The 18,565-nt window shown below is 45.0% G+C and overlaps 26 non-coding genes across 26 annotated transcripts; 7 read left to right on the top strand and 19 right to left on the bottom strand.

Annotated features, from left to right (window-relative positions):
* Positions 1 to 367: 367 nt before the first annotated feature.
* Positions 368 to 449, bottom strand: trnas-uga (transfer RNA serine (anticodon UGA)). Its single transcript has one exon. It is a non-coding gene; the product is annotated as a tRNA-Ser (tRNA).
* A 1,418-nt stretch (positions 450 to 1,867) lies between these two features.
* trnad-guc (transfer RNA aspartic acid (anticodon GUC)) lies at positions 1,868 to 1,939 on the top strand. The gene has a single exon. It is a non-coding gene; the product is annotated as a tRNA-Asp (tRNA).
* A 404-nt stretch (positions 1,940 to 2,343) lies between these two features.
* On the bottom strand, positions 2,344 to 2,425 carry trnas-uga (transfer RNA serine (anticodon UGA)). Its single transcript has one exon. It is a non-coding gene; the product is annotated as a tRNA-Ser (tRNA).
* A 583-nt stretch (positions 2,426 to 3,008) lies between these two features.
* On the bottom strand, positions 3,009 to 3,081 carry trnam-cau (transfer RNA methionine (anticodon CAU)). The gene has a single exon. It is a non-coding gene; the product is annotated as a tRNA-Met (tRNA).
* A 446-nt stretch (positions 3,082 to 3,527) lies between these two features.
* trnad-guc (transfer RNA aspartic acid (anticodon GUC)) lies at positions 3,528 to 3,599 on the top strand. The gene has a single exon. It is a non-coding gene; the product is annotated as a tRNA-Asp (tRNA).
* Positions 3,600 to 4,003: 404 nt separating this feature from the next.
* On the bottom strand, positions 4,004 to 4,085 carry trnas-uga (transfer RNA serine (anticodon UGA)). Its single transcript has one exon. It is a non-coding gene; the product is annotated as a tRNA-Ser (tRNA).
* Positions 4,086 to 4,669: 584 nt separating this feature from the next.
* On the bottom strand, positions 4,670 to 4,742 carry trnam-cau (transfer RNA methionine (anticodon CAU)). Its single transcript has one exon. It is a non-coding gene; the product is annotated as a tRNA-Met (tRNA).
* A 446-nt stretch (positions 4,743 to 5,188) lies between these two features.
* trnad-guc (transfer RNA aspartic acid (anticodon GUC)) lies at positions 5,189 to 5,260 on the top strand. The gene has a single exon. It is a non-coding gene; the product is annotated as a tRNA-Asp (tRNA).
* A 404-nt stretch (positions 5,261 to 5,664) lies between these two features.
* trnas-uga (transfer RNA serine (anticodon UGA)) lies at positions 5,665 to 5,746 on the bottom strand. The gene has a single exon. It is a non-coding gene; the product is annotated as a tRNA-Ser (tRNA).
* A 583-nt stretch (positions 5,747 to 6,329) lies between these two features.
* Positions 6,330 to 6,402, bottom strand: trnam-cau (transfer RNA methionine (anticodon CAU)). The gene has a single exon. It is a non-coding gene; the product is annotated as a tRNA-Met (tRNA).
* Positions 6,403 to 7,164: 762 nt separating this feature from the next.
* Positions 7,165 to 7,236, top strand: trnad-guc (transfer RNA aspartic acid (anticodon GUC)). The gene has a single exon. It is a non-coding gene; the product is annotated as a tRNA-Asp (tRNA).
* A 404-nt stretch (positions 7,237 to 7,640) lies between these two features.
* Positions 7,641 to 7,722, bottom strand: trnas-uga (transfer RNA serine (anticodon UGA)). Its single transcript has one exon. It is a non-coding gene; the product is annotated as a tRNA-Ser (tRNA).
* A 583-nt stretch (positions 7,723 to 8,305) lies between these two features.
* trnam-cau (transfer RNA methionine (anticodon CAU)) lies at positions 8,306 to 8,378 on the bottom strand. The gene has a single exon. It is a non-coding gene; the product is annotated as a tRNA-Met (tRNA).
* A 763-nt stretch (positions 8,379 to 9,141) lies between these two features.
* Positions 9,142 to 9,213, top strand: trnad-guc (transfer RNA aspartic acid (anticodon GUC)). Its single transcript has one exon. It is a non-coding gene; the product is annotated as a tRNA-Asp (tRNA).
* A 404-nt stretch (positions 9,214 to 9,617) lies between these two features.
* Positions 9,618 to 9,699, bottom strand: trnas-uga (transfer RNA serine (anticodon UGA)). The gene has a single exon. It is a non-coding gene; the product is annotated as a tRNA-Ser (tRNA).
* Positions 9,700 to 10,282: 583 nt separating this feature from the next.
* Positions 10,283 to 10,355, bottom strand: trnam-cau (transfer RNA methionine (anticodon CAU)). The gene has a single exon. It is a non-coding gene; the product is annotated as a tRNA-Met (tRNA).
* A 1,238-nt stretch (positions 10,356 to 11,593) lies between these two features.
* On the bottom strand, positions 11,594 to 11,675 carry trnas-uga (transfer RNA serine (anticodon UGA)). The gene has a single exon. It is a non-coding gene; the product is annotated as a tRNA-Ser (tRNA).
* Positions 11,676 to 12,258: 583 nt separating this feature from the next.
* On the bottom strand, positions 12,259 to 12,331 carry trnam-cau (transfer RNA methionine (anticodon CAU)). The gene has a single exon. It is a non-coding gene; the product is annotated as a tRNA-Met (tRNA).
* A 763-nt stretch (positions 12,332 to 13,094) lies between these two features.
* On the top strand, positions 13,095 to 13,166 carry trnad-guc (transfer RNA aspartic acid (anticodon GUC)). The gene has a single exon. It is a non-coding gene; the product is annotated as a tRNA-Asp (tRNA).
* A 402-nt stretch (positions 13,167 to 13,568) lies between these two features.
* On the bottom strand, positions 13,569 to 13,650 carry trnas-uga (transfer RNA serine (anticodon UGA)). The gene has a single exon. It is a non-coding gene; the product is annotated as a tRNA-Ser (tRNA).
* A 583-nt stretch (positions 13,651 to 14,233) lies between these two features.
* Positions 14,234 to 14,306, bottom strand: trnam-cau (transfer RNA methionine (anticodon CAU)). The gene has a single exon. It is a non-coding gene; the product is annotated as a tRNA-Met (tRNA).
* Positions 14,307 to 15,069: 763 nt separating this feature from the next.
* trnad-guc (transfer RNA aspartic acid (anticodon GUC)) lies at positions 15,070 to 15,141 on the top strand. Its single transcript has one exon. It is a non-coding gene; the product is annotated as a tRNA-Asp (tRNA).
* Positions 15,142 to 15,545: 404 nt separating this feature from the next.
* Positions 15,546 to 15,627, bottom strand: trnas-uga (transfer RNA serine (anticodon UGA)). The gene has a single exon. It is a non-coding gene; the product is annotated as a tRNA-Ser (tRNA).
* Positions 15,628 to 16,210: 583 nt separating this feature from the next.
* On the bottom strand, positions 16,211 to 16,283 carry trnam-cau (transfer RNA methionine (anticodon CAU)). The gene has a single exon. It is a non-coding gene; the product is annotated as a tRNA-Met (tRNA).
* A 1,238-nt stretch (positions 16,284 to 17,521) lies between these two features.
* trnas-uga (transfer RNA serine (anticodon UGA)) lies at positions 17,522 to 17,603 on the bottom strand. The gene has a single exon. It is a non-coding gene; the product is annotated as a tRNA-Ser (tRNA).
* A 583-nt stretch (positions 17,604 to 18,186) lies between these two features.
* On the bottom strand, positions 18,187 to 18,259 carry trnam-cau (transfer RNA methionine (anticodon CAU)). Its single transcript has one exon. It is a non-coding gene; the product is annotated as a tRNA-Met (tRNA).
* Positions 18,260 to 18,565: the final 306 nt, after the last annotated feature.

Raw genomic sequence — 18,565 nt, 5'->3', positions numbered from 1 at the left:
GCCATGAAAGAATGTGGCACTTTTTCTTTTACCTGAAACAAGACATCGCTATGTTGCATGAAGATCTTTGGATGAAGCACCTGTGAGTGCGAGCTCTCCCCACTGGTGGCATAAGGTCTCATCACAAATCACATTAGAGAGGCAAGTTAATCCTCTACGCTGCAAGAGACCCCACTGCATTTCCATGCCAACACATTGTAACGACGAAGCAGCCATTTGTAACTCAATTCCTGGGACTATTTCAGGATCAGTTAGGACTGCTAAAGTTTGTCAGCACAAAGTTGCAAATGGCATGAGAAGCATATTTAAAACTGGCTAGCAGGAAGAGAGCACACTCTCTCTTTCCACACGCCCAACAAGACACTCACGCTGCAAGCAGGAGTCGAACCTGCGCGGGGAAACCCCATTGGATTTCAAGTCCAACGCCTTAACCTCTCGGCCATCGCAGCTCGGCGGAGGGAGAGTAACATAGAGATCAATTCCTTGGACTTCCTCAAGCTCAATGATGAGTGCACAAGTGTCATTGCTTCTGAGTTGCAAATGGCTTGAGAAGAAAATTCAAATAAATGAATCTCCATAAGTCTACTCACTATTAACTTCATGCTGGTACCAATTCCAGGTGATCAGGTATTCAAAAGCGTGTCATCAAAAGTGAATCAAAAAGAATCAAAAGTGAAAAGTGTCCGACGTGGTCCATTATTCTGTGTTGGCACCACGACACTGCAGTTTGATCTGGGAGCGAACATGCTCCAAAGAGGCAGCTTGATGTCTCAGTAGAGGTGTCAATACAGACGCCATCAAGGTATTGACTGAACGGTCAGTGGAGAGAATTGAATTGGATGCAACACAACTTGCTGTGTACACGCGAATTTACAAAAGAAAAAGCACAGCTTGAATCAACTAGGGATGACCTGTAAGAGTCATGTGCCAATACTATTTTCAGGTAGGGGGTGTGCTCAGCATGCGAGTGAATAAGGAAAGAGCGTTTGAGCATCTTTTGGGGGCTCGTCAATCTTTTCAAAAAGCTTCTGCTACCCCGTGTGATGGTCGAACTCACGAACTTCAGATTATGAGACTGACGCGCTACCTACTGCGCTAACGAGGCTAGGAAAGAAGAAGCGAGGCTGAGGAAGAACTAACAAAGCTGGAGAAAAAATGTATCCGCCCCCAATTCACTCCTTGGAGCATGGCGGCAAGTGCACCTGCAGCAACTAATTACTGCCAACAACAGCTAACAAACAACAAGGTTAGCACAAGAAGCCTGGAATTAACCAGAATCTGAGGCCAACGTAATTAAACTCTAATCCTACCCTAACCAATCACAGGATGTTCCAAGAGTAGACAAACAACGCACACAAACAAAAAAAAAACAAAAATACCACCAAAATACAAGTACAAACGACAGCTACCTCATGAAGGTATGAAGTGAAGCTTTCTCTGGAGTGCTTTTAGTAGATGCAAAGCAGTAATGTGTGCCAAGAAATTCAGAACTTGCATGTGGGAAAGAGAGAAATGCAAAATCTCAGTTGATCTAAGATGGATATTGCAGTTCGGTACAATGCACTGGAATACGAAGACAAAATGAATTGCCAATGTAGCTAAAGCCAATTTTGCAGCAAATGGTTCGCATGACTTAACTAGGAAGGCAGATGAATCAAACCTGTAGGTCACCAAGATTCTTTGAGTTTTTCCTATCATAAGTCCACAAACTGACGATGGTAAAAGAGGAGTGGCAACAGTGAGTCAATATCACCACAATGTGTTCTTTTTACCATCTCCTTGCAGGCACAATGATTCAGAGTACTTTAAAATCAAGGGGACAAGTGCACGTCACCTGACTCAGCATCACTGCGAGACACAGCACGTGTCCTCGTTAGTATAGTGGATAGTATCTCCGCCTGTCACGCGGAAGACCGGGGTTCGATTCCCCGACGGGGAGACCCTCTTTTAGCGCAAGGCGGAGCAACCAGTGACCGGCCATGAAAGAATGTGGCACTTTTTCTTTTACCTGAAACAAGACATCGCTATGTTGCATGAAGATCTTTGGATGAAGCACCTGTGAGTGCAAGCTCTCCCCACTGGTGGCATAAGGTCTCATCACAAATCACATTAGAGAGGCAAGTTAATCCTCTACGCTGCAAGAGACCCCACTGCATTTCCATGCCAACACATTGTAACGACGAAGCAGCCATTTGTAACTCAACTCCTGGGACTATTTCAGGATCAGTTAGGACTGCTAAAGTTTGGCAGCACAAAGTTGCAAATGGCATGAGAAGCATATTTAAAACTGGCTAGCAGGAAGAGAGCACACTCTCTCTTTCCACACGCCCAACAAGACACTCACGCTGCAAGCAGGAGTCGAACCTGCGCGGGGAAACCCCATTGGATTTCAAGTCCAACGCCTTAACCTCTCGGCCATCGCAGCTCGGCGGAGTGAGAGTAACATAGAGATCAATTCCTTGGACTTACTCAAGCTCAATGATGAGTGCACAAGTGTCATTGCTTCTGAGTTGCAAATGGCTTGAGAAGAAAATTCAAATAAATGAATCTCCATAAGTCTACTCACTATTAACTTCAAGCTGGTACCAATTCCAGGTGATCAGGTATTCAAAAGCGTGTCATCAAAAGTGAATCAAAAAGAATCAAAAGTGAAAAGTGTCCGACGTGGTCCATTATTCTGTGTTGGCACCACGACACTGCAGTTTGATCTGGGAGCGAACATGCTCCAAAGAGGCAGCTTGATGTCTCAGTAGAGGTGTCAATACAGACGCCATCAAGGTATTGACTGAACGGTCAGTGGAGAGAATTGAATTGGATGCAACACAACTTGCTGTGTACACGCGAATTTACAAAAGAAAAAGCACAGCTTGAATCAACTAGGGATGACCTGTAAGAGTCATGTGCCAATACTATTTTCAGGTAGGGGGTGTGCTCAGCATGCGAGTGAATAAGGAAAGAGCGTTTGAGCATCTTTTGGGGGCTCGTCAATCTTTTCAAAAAGCTTCTGCTGCCCCGTGTGAGGGTCGAACTCACGACCTTCAGATTATGAGACTGACGCGCTACCTACTGCGCTAACGAGGCTAGGAAAGAAGAAGCGAGGCTGAGGAAGAACTAGATGCAAAGCAGTAATGTGTGCCAAGAAATTCAGAACTTGCATGTGGGAAAGAGAGAAATGCAAAATCTCAGTTGATCTAAGATGGATATTGCAGTTCGGTACAATGCACTGGAATACAAAGACAAAATGATTTGCCAATGTAGCTAAAGCCAATTTTGCAGCAAATGGTTTGCATGACTTAACTAGGAAGGCAGATGAATCAAACCTGTAGGTCACCAAGATTCTTTGAGTTTTTCCTATCATAAGTCCACAAACTGACGATGGTAAAAGAGGAGTGGCAACAGTGAGTCAATATCACCACAATGTGTTCTTTTTACCACCTCCTTGCAGGCACAATGATTCAGAGTACTTTAAAATCAAGGGGACAAGTGCACGTCACCTGACTCAGCATCACTGCGATACACAGCACGTGTCCTCGTTAGTATAGTGGATAGTATCTCCGCCTGTCACGCGGAAGACCGGGGTTCGATTCCCCGACGGGGAGACCCTCTTTTAGCGCAAGGCGGAGCAACCAGTGACCGGCCATGAAAGAATGTGGCACTTTTTCTTTTACCTGAAACAAGACATCGCTATGTTGCATGAAGATCTTTGGATGAAGCACCTGTGAGTGCAAGCTCTCCCCACTGGTGGCATAAGGTCTCATCACAAATCACATTAGAGAGGCAAGTTAATCCTCTACGCTGCAAGAGACCCCACTGCATTTCCATGCCAACACATTGTAACGACGAAGCAGCCATTTGTAACTCAATTCCTGGGACTATTTCAGGATCAGTTAGGACTGCTAAAGTTTGGCAGCACAAAGTTGCAAATGGCATGAGAAGCATATTTAAAACTGGCTAGCAGGAAGAGAGCACACTCTCTCTTTCCACACGCCCAACAAGACACTCACGCTGCAAGCAGGAGTCGAACCTGCGCGGGGAAACCCCATTGGATTTCAAGTCCAATGCCTTAACCTCTCGGCCATCGCAGCTCGGCGGAGTGAGAGTAACATAGAGATCAATTCCTTGGACTTACTCAAGCTCAATGATGAGTGCACAAGTGTCATTGCTTCTGAGTTGCAAATGGCTTGAGAAGAAAATTCAAATAAATGAATCTCCATAAGTCTACTCACTATTAACTTCAAGCTGGTACCAATTCCAGGTGATCAGGTATTCAAAAGCGTGTCATCAAAAGTGAATAAAAAAGAATCAAAAGTGAAAAGTGTCCGACGTGGTCCATTATTCTGTGTTGGCACCACGACACTGCAGTTTGATCTGGGAGCGAACATGCTCCAAAGAGGCAGCTTGATGTCTCAGTAGAGGTGTCAATACAGACGCCATCAAGGTATTGACTGAACGGTCAGTGGAGAGAATTGAATTGGATGCAACACAACTTGCTGTGTACACGCGAATTTACAAAAAGAAAAAGCACAGCTTGAATCAACTAGGGATGACCTGTAAGAGTCATGTGCCAATACTATTTTCAGGTAGGGGGTGTGCTCAGCATGCGAGTGAATAAGGAAAGAGCGTTTGAGCATCTTTTGGGGGCTCGTCAATCTTTTCAAAAAGCTTCTGCTGCCCCGTGTGAGGGTCGAACTCACGACCTTCAGATTATGAGACTGACGCGCTACCTACTGCGCTAACGAGGCTAGGAAAGAAGAAGCGAGGCTGAGGAAGAACTAGATGCAAAGCAGTAATGTGTGCCAAGAAATTCAGAACTTGCATGTGGGAAAGAGAGAAATGCAAAATCTCAGTTGATCTAAGATGGATATTGCAGTTCGGTACAATGCACTGGAATACAAAGACAAAATGAATTGCCAATGTAGCTAAAGCCAATTTTGCAGCAAATGGTTCGCATGACTTAACTAGGAAGGCAGATGAATCAAACCTGTAGGTCACCAAGATTCTTTGAGTTTTTCCTATCATAAGTCCACAAACTGACGATGGTAAAAGAGGAGTGGCAACAGTGAGTCAATATCACCACAATGTGTTCTTTTTACCACCTCCTTGCAGGCACAATGATTCAGAGTACTTTAAAATCAAGGGGACAAGTGCACGTCACCTGACTCAGCATCACTGCGATACACAGCACGTGTCCTCGTTAGTATAGTGGATAGTATCTCCGCCTGTCACGCGGAAGACCGGGGTTCGATTCCCCGACGGGGAGACCCTCTTTTAGCGCAAGGCGGAGCAACCAGTGACCGGCCATGAAAGAATGTGGCACTTTTTCTTTTACCTGAAACAAGACATCGCTATGTTGCATGAAGATCTTTGGATGAAGCACCTGCAAGTGCAAGCTCTCCCCACTGGTGGCATAAGGTCTCATCACAAATCACATTAGAGAGGCAAGTTAATCCTCTACGCTGCAAGAGACCCCACTGCATTTCCATGCCAACACATTGTAACGACGAAGCAGCCATTTGTAACTCAATTCCTGGGACTATTTCAGGATCAGTTAGGACTGCTAAAGTTTGGCAGCACAAAGTTGCAAATGGCATGAGAAGCATATTTAAAACTGGCTAGCAGGAAGAGAGCACACTCTCTCTTTCCACACGCCCAACAAGACACTCACGCTGCAAGCAGGAGTCGAACCTGCGCGGGGAAACCCCATTGGATTTCAAGTCCAACGCCTTAACCTCTCGGCCATCGCAGCTCGGCGGAGCGAGAGTAACATAGAGATCAATTCCTTGGACTTCCTCAAGCTCAATGATGAGTGCACAAGTGTCATTGCTTCTGAGTTGCAAATGGCTTGAGAAGAAAATTCAAATAAATGAATCTCCATAAGTCTACTCACTATTAACTTCAAGCTGGTACCAATTCCAGGTGATCAGGTATTCAAAAGCGTGTCATCAAAAGTGAATCAAAAAGAATCAAAAGTGAAAAGTGTCCGACGTGGTCCATTATTCTGTGTTGGCACCACGACACTGCAGTTTGATCTGGGAGCGAACATGCTCCAAAGAGGCAGCTTGATGTCTCAGTAGAGGTGTCAATACAGACGCCATCAAGGTATTGACTGAACGGTCAGTGGAGAGAATTGAATTGGATGCAACACAACTTGCTGTGTACACGCGAATTTACAAAAGAAAAAGCACAGCTTGAATCAACTAGGGATGACCTGTAAGAGTCATGTGCCAATACTATTTTCAGGTAGGGGGTGTGCTCAGCATGCGAGTGAATAAGGAAAGAGCGTTTGAGCATCTTTTGGGGGCTCGTCAATCTTTTCAAAAAGCTTCTGCTACCCCGTGTGAGGGTCGAACTCACGACCTTCAGATTATGAGACTGACGCGCTACCTACTGCTCTAACGAGGCTAGGAAAGAAGAAGCGAGGCTGAGGAAGAACTAACAAAGCTGGAGAAAAAATGTATCCGCCCCCAATTCACTCCTTGGAGCATGGCGGCAAGTGCACCTGCAGCAACTAATTACTGCCAACAACAGCTAACAAACAACAAGGTTAGCACAAGAAGCCTGGAATTAACCAGAATCTGAGGCCAACGTAATTAAACTCTAATCCTACCCTAACCAATCACAGGATGTTCCAAGAGTAGACAAACAACGCACACAAACAAAAAAAAAACAAAAATACCACCAAAATACAAGTACAAACGACAGCTACCTCATGAAGGTATGAAGTGAAGCTTTCTCTGGAGTGCTTTTAGTAGATGCAAAGCAGTAATGTGTGCCAAGAAATTCAGAACTTGCATGTGGGAAAGAGAGAAATGCAAAATCTCAGTTGATCTAAGATGGATATTGCAGTTCGGTACAATGCACTGGAATACGAAGACAAAATGAATTGCCAATGTAGCTAAAGCCAATTTTGCAGCAAATGGTTCGCATGACTTAACTAGGAAGGCAGATGAATCAAACCTGTAGGTCACCAAGATTCTTTGAGTTTTTCCTATCATAAGTCCACAAACTGACGATGGTAAAAGAGGAGTGGCAACAGTGAGTCAATATCACCACAATGTGTTCTTTTTACCACCTCCTTGCAGGCACAATGATTCAGAGTACTTTAAAATCAAGGGGACAAGTGCACGTCACCTGACTCAGCATCACTGCGAGACACAGCACGTGTCCTCGTTAGTATAGTGGATAGTATCTCCGCCTGTCACGCGGAAGACCGGGGTTCGATTCCCCGACGGGGAGACCCTCTTTTAGCGCAAGGCGGAGCAACCAGTGACCGGCCATGAAAGAATGTGGCACTTTTTCTTTTACCTGAAACAAGACATCGCTATGTTGCATGAAGATCTTTGGATGAAGCACCTGTGAGTGCAAGCTCTCCCCACTGGTGGCATAAGGTCTCATCACAAATCACATTAGAGAGGCAAGTTAATCCTCTACGCTGCAAGAGACCCCACTGCATTTCCATGCCAACACATTGTAACGACGAAGCAGCCATTTGTAACTCAATTCCTGGGACTATTTCAGGATCAGTTAGGACTGCTAAAGTTTGGCAGCACAAAGTTGCAAATGGCATGAGAAGCATATTTAAAACTGGCTAGCAGGAAGAGAGCACACTCTCTCTTTCCACACGCCCAACAAGACACTCACGCTGCAAGCAGGAGTCGAACCTGCGCGGGGAAACCCCATTGGATTTCAAGTCCAACGCCTTAACCTCTCGGCCATCGCAGCTCGGCGGAGCGAGAGTAACATAGAGATCAATTCCTTGGACTTCCTCAAGCTCAATGATGAGTGCACAAGTGTCATTGCTTCTGAGTTGCAAATGGCTTGAGAAGAAAATTCAAATAAATGAATCTCCATAAGTCTACTCACTATTAACTTCAAGCTGGTACCAATTCCAGGTGATCAGGTATTCAAAAGCGTGTCATCAAAAGTGAATCAAAAAGAATCAAAAGTGAAAAGTGTCCGACGTGGTCCATTATTCTGTGTTGGCACCACGACACTGCAGTTTGATCTGGGAGCGAACATGCTCCAAAGAGGCAGCTTGATGTCTCAGTAGAGGTGTCAATACAGACGCCATCAAGATATTGACTGAACGGTCAGTGGAGAGAATTGAATTGGATGCAACACAACTTGCTGTGTACACGCGAATTTACAAAAGAAAAAGCACAGCTTGAATCAACTAGGGATGACCTGTAAGAGTCATGTGCCAATACTATTTTCAGGTAGGGGGTGTGCTCAGCATGCGAGTGAATAAGGAAAGAGCGTTTGAGCATCTTTTGGGGGCTCGTCAATCTTTTCAAAAAGCTTCTGCTGCCCCGTGTGAGGGTCGAACTCACGACCTTCAGATTATGAGACTGACGCGCTACCTACTGCGCTAACGAGGCTAGGAAAGAAGAAGCGAGGCTGAGGAAGAACTAACAAAGCTGGAGAAAAAATGTATCCGCCCCCAATTCACTCCTTGGAGCATGGCGGCAAGTGCACCTGCAGCAACTAATTACTGCCAACAACAGCTAACAAACAACAAGGTTAGCACAAGAAGCCTGGAATTAACCAGAATCTGAGGCCAACGTAATTAAACTCTAATCCTACCCTAACCAATCACAGGATGTTCCAAGAGTAGACAAACAACGCACACAAACAAAAAAAAAAACAAAAATACCACCAAAATACAAGTACAAACGACACCTACCTCATGAAGGTATGAAGTGAAGCTTTCTCTGGAGTGCTTTTAGTAGATGCAAAGCAGTAATGTGTGCCAAGAAATTCAGAACTTGCATGTGGGAAAGAGAGAAATGCAAAATCTCAGTTGATCTAAGATGGATATTGCAGTTCGGTACAATGCACTGGAATACGAAGACAAAATGAATTGCCAATGTAGCTAAAGCCAATTTTGCAGCAAATGGTTTGCATGACTTAACTAGGAAGGCAGATGAATCAAACTTGTAGGTCACCAAGATTCTTTGAGTTTTTCCTATCATAAGTCCACAAACTGACGATGGTAAAAGAGGAGTGGCAACAGTGAGTCAATATCACCACAATGTGTTCTTTTTACCACCTCCTTGCAGGCACAATGATTCAGAGTACTTTAAAATCAAGGGGACAAGTGCACGTCACCTGACTCAGCATCACTGCGAGACACAGCACGTGTCCTCGTTAGTATAGTGGATAGTATCTCCGCCTGTCACGCGGAAGACCGGGGTTCGATTCCCCAACGGGGAGACCCTCTTTTAGCGCAAGGCGGAGCAACCAGTGACCGGCCATGAAAGAATGTGGCACTTTTTCTTTTACCTGAAACAAGACATCACTATGTTGCATGAAGATCTTTGGATGAAGCACCTGTGAGTGCAAGCTCTCCCCACTGGTGGCATAAGGTCTCATCACAAATCACATTAGAGAGGCAAGTTAATCCTCTAAGCTGCAAGAGACCCCACTGCATTTCCATGCCAACACATTGTAACGACGAAGCAGCCATTTGTAACTCAATTCCTGGGACTATTTCAGGATCAGTTAGGACTGCTAAAGTTTGGCAGCACAAAGTTGCAAATGGCATGAGAAGCATATTTAAAACTGGCTAGCAGGAAGAGAGCACACTCTCTCTTTCCACACGCCCAACAAGACACTCACGCTGCAAGCAGGAGTCGAACCTGCGCGGGGAAACCCCATTGGATTTCAAGTCCAACGCCTTAACCTCTCGGCCATCGCAGCTCGGCGGAGCGAGAGTAACATAGAGATCAATTCCTTGGACTTCCTCAAGCTCAATGATGAGTGCACAAGTGTCATTGCTTCTGAGTTGCAAATGGCTTGAGAAGAAAATTCAAATAAATGAATCTCCATAAGTCTACTCACTATTAACTTCAAGCTGGTACCAATTCCAAGTGATCAGGTATTCAAAAGCGTGTCATCAAAAGTGAATCAAAAAGAATCAAAAGTGAAAAGTGTCCGACGTGGTCCATTATTCTGTGTTGGCACCACGACACTGCAGTTTGATCTGGGAGCGAACATGCTCCAAAGAGGCAGCTTGATGTCTCAGTAAAGGTGTCAATACAGACGCCAACAAGGTATTGACTGAACGGTCAGTGGAGAGAATTGAATTGGATGCAACACAACTTGCTGTGTACACGCGAATTTACAAAAGAAAAAGCACAGCTTGAATCAACTAGGGATGACCTGTAAGAGTCATGTGCCAATACTATTTTCAGGTAGGGGGTGTGCTCAGCATGCGAGTGAATAAGGAAAGAGCGTTTGAGCATCTTTTGGGGGCTCGTCAATCTTTTCAAAAAGCTTCTGCTGCCCCGTGTGAGGGTCGAACTCACGACCTTCAGATTATGAGACTGACGCGCTACCTACTGCGCTAACGAGGCTAGGAAAGAAGAAGCGAGGCTGAGGAAGAACTAACAAAGCTGGAGAAAAAATGTATCCGCCCCCAATTCACTCCTTGGAGCATGGCGGCAAGTGCACCTGCAGCAACTAATTACTGCCAACAACAGCTAACAAACAACAAGGTTAGCACAAGAAGCCTGGAATTAACCAGAATCTGAGGCCAACGTAATTAAACTCTAATCCTACCCTAACCAATCACAGGATGTTCCAAGAGTAGACAAACAACGCACACAAACAAAAAAAAAACAAAAATACCACCAAAATACAAGTACAAACGACACCTACCTCATGAAGGTATGAAGTGAAGCTTTCTCTGGAGTGCTTTTAGTAGATGCAAAGCAGTAATGTGTGCCAAGAAATTCAGAACTTGCATGTGGGAAAGAGAGAAATGCAAAATCTCAGTTGATCTAAGATGGATATTGCAGTTCGGTACAATGCACTGGAATACGAAGACAAAATGAATTGCCAATGTAGCTAAAGCCAATTTTGCAGCAAATGGTTTGCATGACTTAACTAGGAAGGCAGATGAATCAAACCTGTAGGTCACCAAGATTCTTTGAGTTTTTCCTATCATAAGTCCACAAACTGACGATGGTAAAAGAGGAGTGGCAACAGTGAGTCAATATCACCACAATGTGTTCTTTTTACCACCTCCTTGCAGGCACAATGATTCAGAGTACTTTAAAATCAAGGGGACAAGTGCACGTCACCTGACTCAGCATCACTGCGAGACACAGCACGTGTCCTCGTTAGTATAGTGGATAGTATCTCCGCCTGTCACGCAGAAGACCGGGGTTAGATTCCCCGACGGGGAGACCCTCTTTTAGCGCAAGGCGGAGCAACCAGTGACCGGCCATGAAAGAATGTGGCACTTTTTCTTTTACCTGAAACAAGACATCGCTATGTTGCATGAAGATCTTTGGATGAAGCACCTGTGAGTGCGAGCTCTCCCCACTGGTGGCATAAGGTCTCATCACAAATCACATTAGAGAGGCAAGTTAATCCTCTACGCTGCAAGAGACCCCACTGCATTTCCATGCCAACACATTGTAACGACGAAGCAGCCATTTGTAACTCAATTCCTGGGACTATTTCAGGATCAGTTAGGACTGCTAAAGTTTGGCAGCACAAAGTTGCAAATGGCATGAGAAGCATATTTAAAACTGGCTAGCAGGAAGAGAGCACACTCTCTCTTTCCACACGCCCAACAAGACACTCACGCTGCAAGCAGGAGTCGAACCTGCGCGGGGAAACCCCATTGGATTTCAAGTCCAACGCCTTAACCTCTCGGCCATCGCAGCTCGGCGGAGCGAGAGTAACATAGAGATCAATTCCTTGGACTTCCTCAAGCTCAATGATGAGTGCACAAGTGTCATTGCTTCTGAGTTGCAAATGGCTTGAGAAGAAAATTCAAATAAATGAATCTCCATAAGTCTACTCACTATTAACTTCAAGCTGGTACCAATTCCAGGTGATCAGGTATTCAAAAGCGTGTCATCAAAAGTGAATCAAAAAGAATCAAAAGTGAAAAGTGTCCGACGTGGTCCATTATTCTGTGTTGGCACCACGACACTGCAGTTTGATCTGGGAGCGAACATGCTCCAAAGAGGCAGCTTGATGTCTCAGTAGAGGTGTCAATACAGACGCCATCAAGGTATTGACTGAACGGTCAGTGGAGAGAATTGAATTGGATGCAACACAACTTGCTGTGTACACGCGAATTTACAAAAGAAAAAGCACAGCTTGAATCAACTAGGGATGACCTGTAAGAGTCATGTGCCAATACTATTTTCAGGTAGGGGGTGTGCTCAGCATGCGAGTGAATAAGGAAAGAGCGTTTGAGCATCTTTTGGGGGCTCGTCAATCTTTTCAAAATGCTTCTGCTGCCCCGTGTGAGGGTCGAACTCACGACCTTCAGATTATGAGACTGACGCGCTACCTACTGCGCTAACGAGGCTAGGAAAGAAGAAGCGAGGCTGAGGAAGAACTAACAAAGCTGGAGAAAAAATGTATCCGCCCCCAATTCACTCCTTGGAGCATGGCGGCAAGTGCACCTGCAGCAACTAATTACTGCCAACAACAGCTAACAAACAACAAGGTTAGCACAAGAAGCCTGGAATTAACCAGAATCTGAGGCCAACGTAATTAAACTCTAATCCTACCCTAACCAATCACAGGATGTTCCAAGAGTAGACAAACAACGCGCACAAACAAAAAAAAAAACAAAAATACCACCAAAATACAAGTACAAACGACACCTACCTCATGAAGGTATGAAGTGAAGCTTTCTCTGGAGTGCTTTTAGTAGATGCAAAGCAGTAATGTGTGCCAAGAAATTCAGAACTTGCATGTGGGAAAGAGAGAAATGCAAAATCTCAGTTGATCTAAGATGGATATTGCAGTTCGGTACAATGCACTGGAATACGAAGACAAAATGAATTGCCAATGTAGCTAAAGCCAATTTTGCAGCAAATGGTTTGCATGACTTAACTAGGAAGGCAGATGAATCAAACTTGTAGGTCACCAAGATTCTTTGAGTTTTTCCTATCATAAGTCCACAAACTGACGATGGTAAAAGAGGAGTGGCAACAGTGAGTCAATATCACCACAATGTGTTCTTTTTACCACCTCCTTGCAGGCACAATGATTCAGAGTACTTTAAAATCAAGGGGACAAGTGCACGTCACCTGACTCAGCATCACTGTGAGACACAGCACGTGTCCTCGTTAGTATAGTGGATAGTATCTCCGCCTGTCACGCGGAAGACCGGGGTTCGATTCCCCGACGGGGAGACCCTCTTTTAGCGCAAGGCGGAGCAACCAGTGACCGGCCATGAAAGAATGTGGCACTTTTTCTTTTACCTGAAACAAGACATCGCTATGTTGCATGAAGATCTTTGGATGAAGCACCTGTGAGTGCGAGCTCTCCCCACTGGTGGCATAAGGTCTCATCACAAATCACATTAGAGAGGCAAGTTAATCCTCTACGCTGCAAGAGACCCCACTGCATTTCCATGCCAACACATTGTAACGACGAAGCAGCCATTTGTAACTCAATTCCTGGGACTATTTCAGGATCAGTTAGGACTGCTAAAGTTTGGCAGCACAAAGTTGCAAATGGCATGAGAAGCATATTTAAAACTGGCTAGCAGGAAGAGAGCACACTCTCTTTCCACACACCCAACAAGACACTCACGCTGCAAGCAGGAGTCGAACCTGCGCGGGGAAACCCCATTGGATTTCAAGTCCAACGCCTTAACCTCTCGGCCATCGCAGCTCGGCGGAGCGAGAGTAACATAGAGATCAATTCCTTGGACTTCCTCAAGCTCAATGATGAGTGCACAAGTGTCATTGCTTCTGAGTTGCAAATGGCTTGAGAAGAAAATTCAAATAAATGAATCTCCATAAGTCTACTCACTATTAACTTCAAGCTGGTACCAATTCCAGGTGATCAGGTATTCAAAAGCGTGTCATCAAAAGTGAATCAAAAAGAATCAAAAGTGAAAAGTGTCCGACGTGGTCCATTATTCTGTGTTGGCACCACGACACTGCAGTTTGATCTGGGAGCGAACATGCTCCAAAGAGGCAGCTTGATGTCTCAGTAGAGGTGTCAATACAGACGCCATCAAGATATTGACTGAACGGTCAGTGGAGAGAATTGAATTGGATGCAACACAACTTGCTGTGTACACGCGAATTTACAAAAGAAAAAGCACAGCTTGAATCAACTAGGGATGACCTGTAAGAGTCATGTGCCAATACTATTTTCAGGTAGGGGGTGTGCTCAGCATGCGAGTGAATAAGGAAAGAGCGTTTGAGCATCTTTTGGGGGCTCGTCAATCTTTTCAAAAAGCTTCTGCTGCCCCGTGTGAGGGTCGAACTCACGACCTTCAGATTATGAGACTGACGCGCTACCTACTGCGCTAACGAGGCTAGGAAAGAAGAAGCGAGGCTGAGGAAGAACTAACAAAGCTGGAGAAAAAATGTATCCGCCCCCAATTCACTCCTTGGAGCATGGCGGCAAGTGCACCTGCAGCAACTAATTACTGCCAACAACAGCTAACAAACAACAAGGTTAGCACAAGAAGCCTGGAATTAACCAGAATCTGAGGCCAACGTAATTAAACTCTAATCCTACCCTAACCAATCACAGGATGTTCCAAGAGTAGACAAACAACGCACACAAACAAAAAAAAAAACAAAAATACCACCAAAATACAAGTACAAACGACACCTACCTCATGAAGGTATGAAGTGAAGCTTTCTCTGGAGTGCTTTTAGTAGATGCAAAGCAGTAATGTGTGCCAAGAAATTCAGAACTTGCATGTGGGAAAGAGAGAAATGCAAAATCTCAGTTGATCTAAGATGGATATTGCAGTTCGGTACAATGCACTGGAATACGAAGACAAAATGAATTGCCAATGTAGCTAAAGCCAATTTTGCAGCAAATGGTTTGCATGACTTAACTAGGAAGGCAGATGAATCAAACTTGTAGGTCACCAAGATTCTTTGAGTTTTTCCTATCATAAGTCCACAAACTGACGATGGTAAAAGAGGAGTGGCAACAGTGAGTCAATATCACCACAATGTGTTCTTTTTACCACCTCCTTGCAGGCACAATGATTCAGAGTACTTTAAAATCAAGGGGACAAGTGCACGTCACCTGACTCAGCATCACTGCGAGACACAGCACGTGTCCTCGTTAGTATAGTGGATAGTATCTCCGCCTGTCACGCGGAAGACCGGGGTTCGATTCCCCAACGGGGAGACCCTCTTTTAGCGCAAGGCGGAGCAACCAGTGACCGGCCATGAAAGAATGTGGCACTTTTTCTTTTACCTGAAACAAGACATCACTATGTTGCATGAAGATCTTTGGATGAAGCACCTGTGAGTGCAAGCTCTCCCCACTGGTGGCATAAGGTCTCATCACAAATCACATTAGAGAGGCAAGTTAATCCTCTAAGCTGCAAGAGACCCCACTGCATTTCCATGCCAACACATTGTAACGACGAAGCAGCCATTTGTAACTCAATTCCTGGGACTATTTCAGGATCAGTTAGGACTGCTAAAGTTTGGCAGCACAAAGTTGCAAATGGCATGAGAAGCATATTTAAAACTGGCTAGCAGGAAGAGAGCACACTCTCTCTTTCCACACGCCCAACAAGACACTCACGCTGCAAGCAGGAGTCGAACCTGCGCGGGGAAACCCCATTGGATTTCAAGTCCAACGCCTTAACCTCTCGGCCATCGCAGCTCGGCGGAGCGAGAGTAACATAGAGATCAATTCCTTGGACTTCCTCAAGCTCAATGATGAGTGCACAAGTGTCATTGCTTCTGAGTTGCAAATGGCTTGAGAAGAAAATTCAAATAAATGAATCTCCATAAGTCTACTCACTATTAACTTCAAGCTGGTACCAATTCCAAGTGATCAGGTATTCAAAAGCGTGTCATCAAAAGTGAATCAAAAAGAATCAAAAGTGAAAAGTGTCCGACGTGGTCCATTATTCTGTGTTGGCACCACGACACTGCAGTTTGATCTGGGAGCGAACATGCTCCAAAGAGGCAGCTTGATGTCTCAGTAAAGGTGTCAATACAGACGCCAACAAGGTATTGACTGAACGGTCAGTGGAGAGAATTGAATTGGATGCAACACAACTTGCTGTGTACACGCGAATTTACAAAAGAAAAAGCACAGCTTGAATCAACTAGGGATGACCTGTAAGAGTCATGTGCCAATACTATTTTCAGGTAGGGGGTGTGCTCAGCATGCGAGTGAATAAGGAAAGAGCGTTTGAGCATCTTTTGGGGGCTCGTCAATCTTTTCAAAAAGCTTCTGCTGCCCCGTGTGAGGGTCGAACTCACGACCTTCAGATTATGAGACTGACGCGCTACCTACTGCGCTAACGAGGCTAGGAAAGAAGAAGCGAGGCTGAGGAAGAACTAACAAAGCTGGAGAAAAAATGTATCCGCCCCCAATTCACTCCTTGGAGCATGGCGGCAAGTGCACCTGCAGCAACTAATTACTGCCAACAACAGCTAACAAACAACAAGGTTAGCACAAGAAGCCTGGAATTAACCAGAATCTGAGGCCAACGTAATTAAACTCTAATCCTACCCTAACCAATCACAGGATGTTCCAAGAGTAGACAAACAACGCACACAAACAAAAAAAAAACAAAAATACCACCAAAATACAAGTACAAACGACACCTACCTCATGAAGGTATGAAGTGAAGCTTTCTCTGGAGTGCTTTTAGTAGATGCAAAGCAGTAATGTGTGCCAAGAAATTCAGAACTTGCATGTGGGAAAGAGAGAAATGCAAAATCTCAGTTGATCTAAGATGGATATTGCAGTTCGGTACAATGCACTGGAATACGAAGACAAAATGAATTGCCAATGTAGCTAAAGCCAATTTTGCAGCAAATGGTTTGCATGACTTAACTAGGAAGGCAGATGAATCAAACCTGTAGGTCACCAAGATTCTTTGAGTTTTTCCTATCATAAGTCCACAAACTGACGATGGTAAAAGAGGAGTGGCAACAGTGAGTCAATATCACCACAATGTGTTCTTTTTACCACCTCCTTGCAGGCACAATGATTCAGAGTACTTTAAAATCAAGGGGACAAGTGCACGTCACCTGACTCAGCATCACTGCGAGACACAGCACGTGTCCTCGTTAGTATAGTGGATAGTATCTCCGCCTGTCACGCAGAAGACCGGGGTTAGATTCCCCGACGGGGAGACCCTCTTTTAGCGCAAGGCGGAGCAACCAGTGACCGGCCATGAAAGAATGTGGCACTTTTTCTTTTACCTGAAACAAGACATCGCTATGTTGCATGAAGATCTTTGGATGAAGCACCTGTGAGTGCGAGCTCTCCCCACTGGTGGCATAAGGTCTCATCACAAATCACATTAGAGAGGCAAGTTAATCCTCTACGCTGCAAGAGACCCCACTGCATTTCCATGCCAACACATTGTAACGACGAAGCAGCCATTTGTAACTCAATTCCTGGGACTATTTCAGGATCAGTTAGGACTGCTAAAGTTTGGCAGCACAAAGTTGCAAATGGCATGAGAAGCATATTTAAAACTGGCTAGCAGGAAGAGAGCACACTCTCTCTTTCCACACGCCCAACAAGACACTCACGCTGCAAGCAGGAGTCGAACCTGCGCGGGGAAACCCCATTGGATTTCAAGTCCAACGCCTTAACCTCTCGGCCATCGCAGCTCGGCGGAGCGAGAGTAACATAGAGATCAATTCCTTGGACTTCCTCAAGCTCAATGATGAGTGCACAAGTGTCATTGCTTCTGAGTTGCAAATGGCTTGAGAAGAAAATTCAAATAAATGAATCTCCATAAGTCTACTCACTATTAACTTCAAGCTGGTACCAATTCCAGGTGATCAGGTATTCAAAAGCGTGTCATCAAAAGTGAATCAAAAAGAATCAAAAGTGAAAAGTGTCCGACGTGGTCCATTATTCTGTGTTGGCACCACGACACTGCAGTTTGATCTGGGAGCGAACATGCTCCAAAGAGGCAGCTTGATGTCTCAGTAGAGGTGTCAATACAGACGCCATCAAGGTATTGACTGAACGGTCAGTGGAGAGAATTGAATTGGATGCAACACAACTTGCTGTGTACACGCGAATTTACAAAAGAAAAAGCACAGCTTGAATCAACTAGGGATGACCTGTAAGAGTCATGTGCCAATACTATTTTCAGGTAGGGGGTGTGCTCAGCATGCGAGTGAATAAGGAAAGAGCGTTTGAGCATCTTTTGGGGGCTCGTCAATCTTTTCAAAATGCTTCTGCTGCCCCGTGTGAGGGTCGAACTCACGACCTTCAGATTATGAGACTGACGCGCTACCTACTGCGCTAACGAGGCTAGGAAAGAAGAAGCGAGGCTGAGGAAGAACTAACAAAGCTGGAGAAAAAATGTATCCGCCCCCAATTCACTCCTTGGAGCATGGCGGCAAGTGCACCTGCAGCAACTAATTACTGCCAACAACAGCTAACAAACAACAAGGTTAGCACAAGAAGCCTGGAATTAACCAGAATCTGAGGCCAACGTAATTAAACTCTAATCCTACCCTAACCAATCACAGGATGTTCCAAGAGTAGACAAACAACGCGCACAAACAAAAAAAAAAACAAAAATACCACCAAAATACAAGTACAAACGACACCTACC

This window comes from Brachyhypopomus gauderio, unplaced genomic scaffold (genome assembly GCF_052324685.1).
Source record: "Brachyhypopomus gauderio isolate BG-103 unplaced genomic scaffold, BGAUD_0.2 sc235, whole genome shotgun sequence".
Classification (NCBI taxonomy): Eukaryota; Metazoa; Chordata; class Actinopteri; order Gymnotiformes; family Hypopomidae; genus Brachyhypopomus; species Brachyhypopomus gauderio.
The sequence above is the reverse complement of the archived record's forward strand: the minus strand, read 5'-3'. Positions and strand labels throughout refer to the sequence as shown.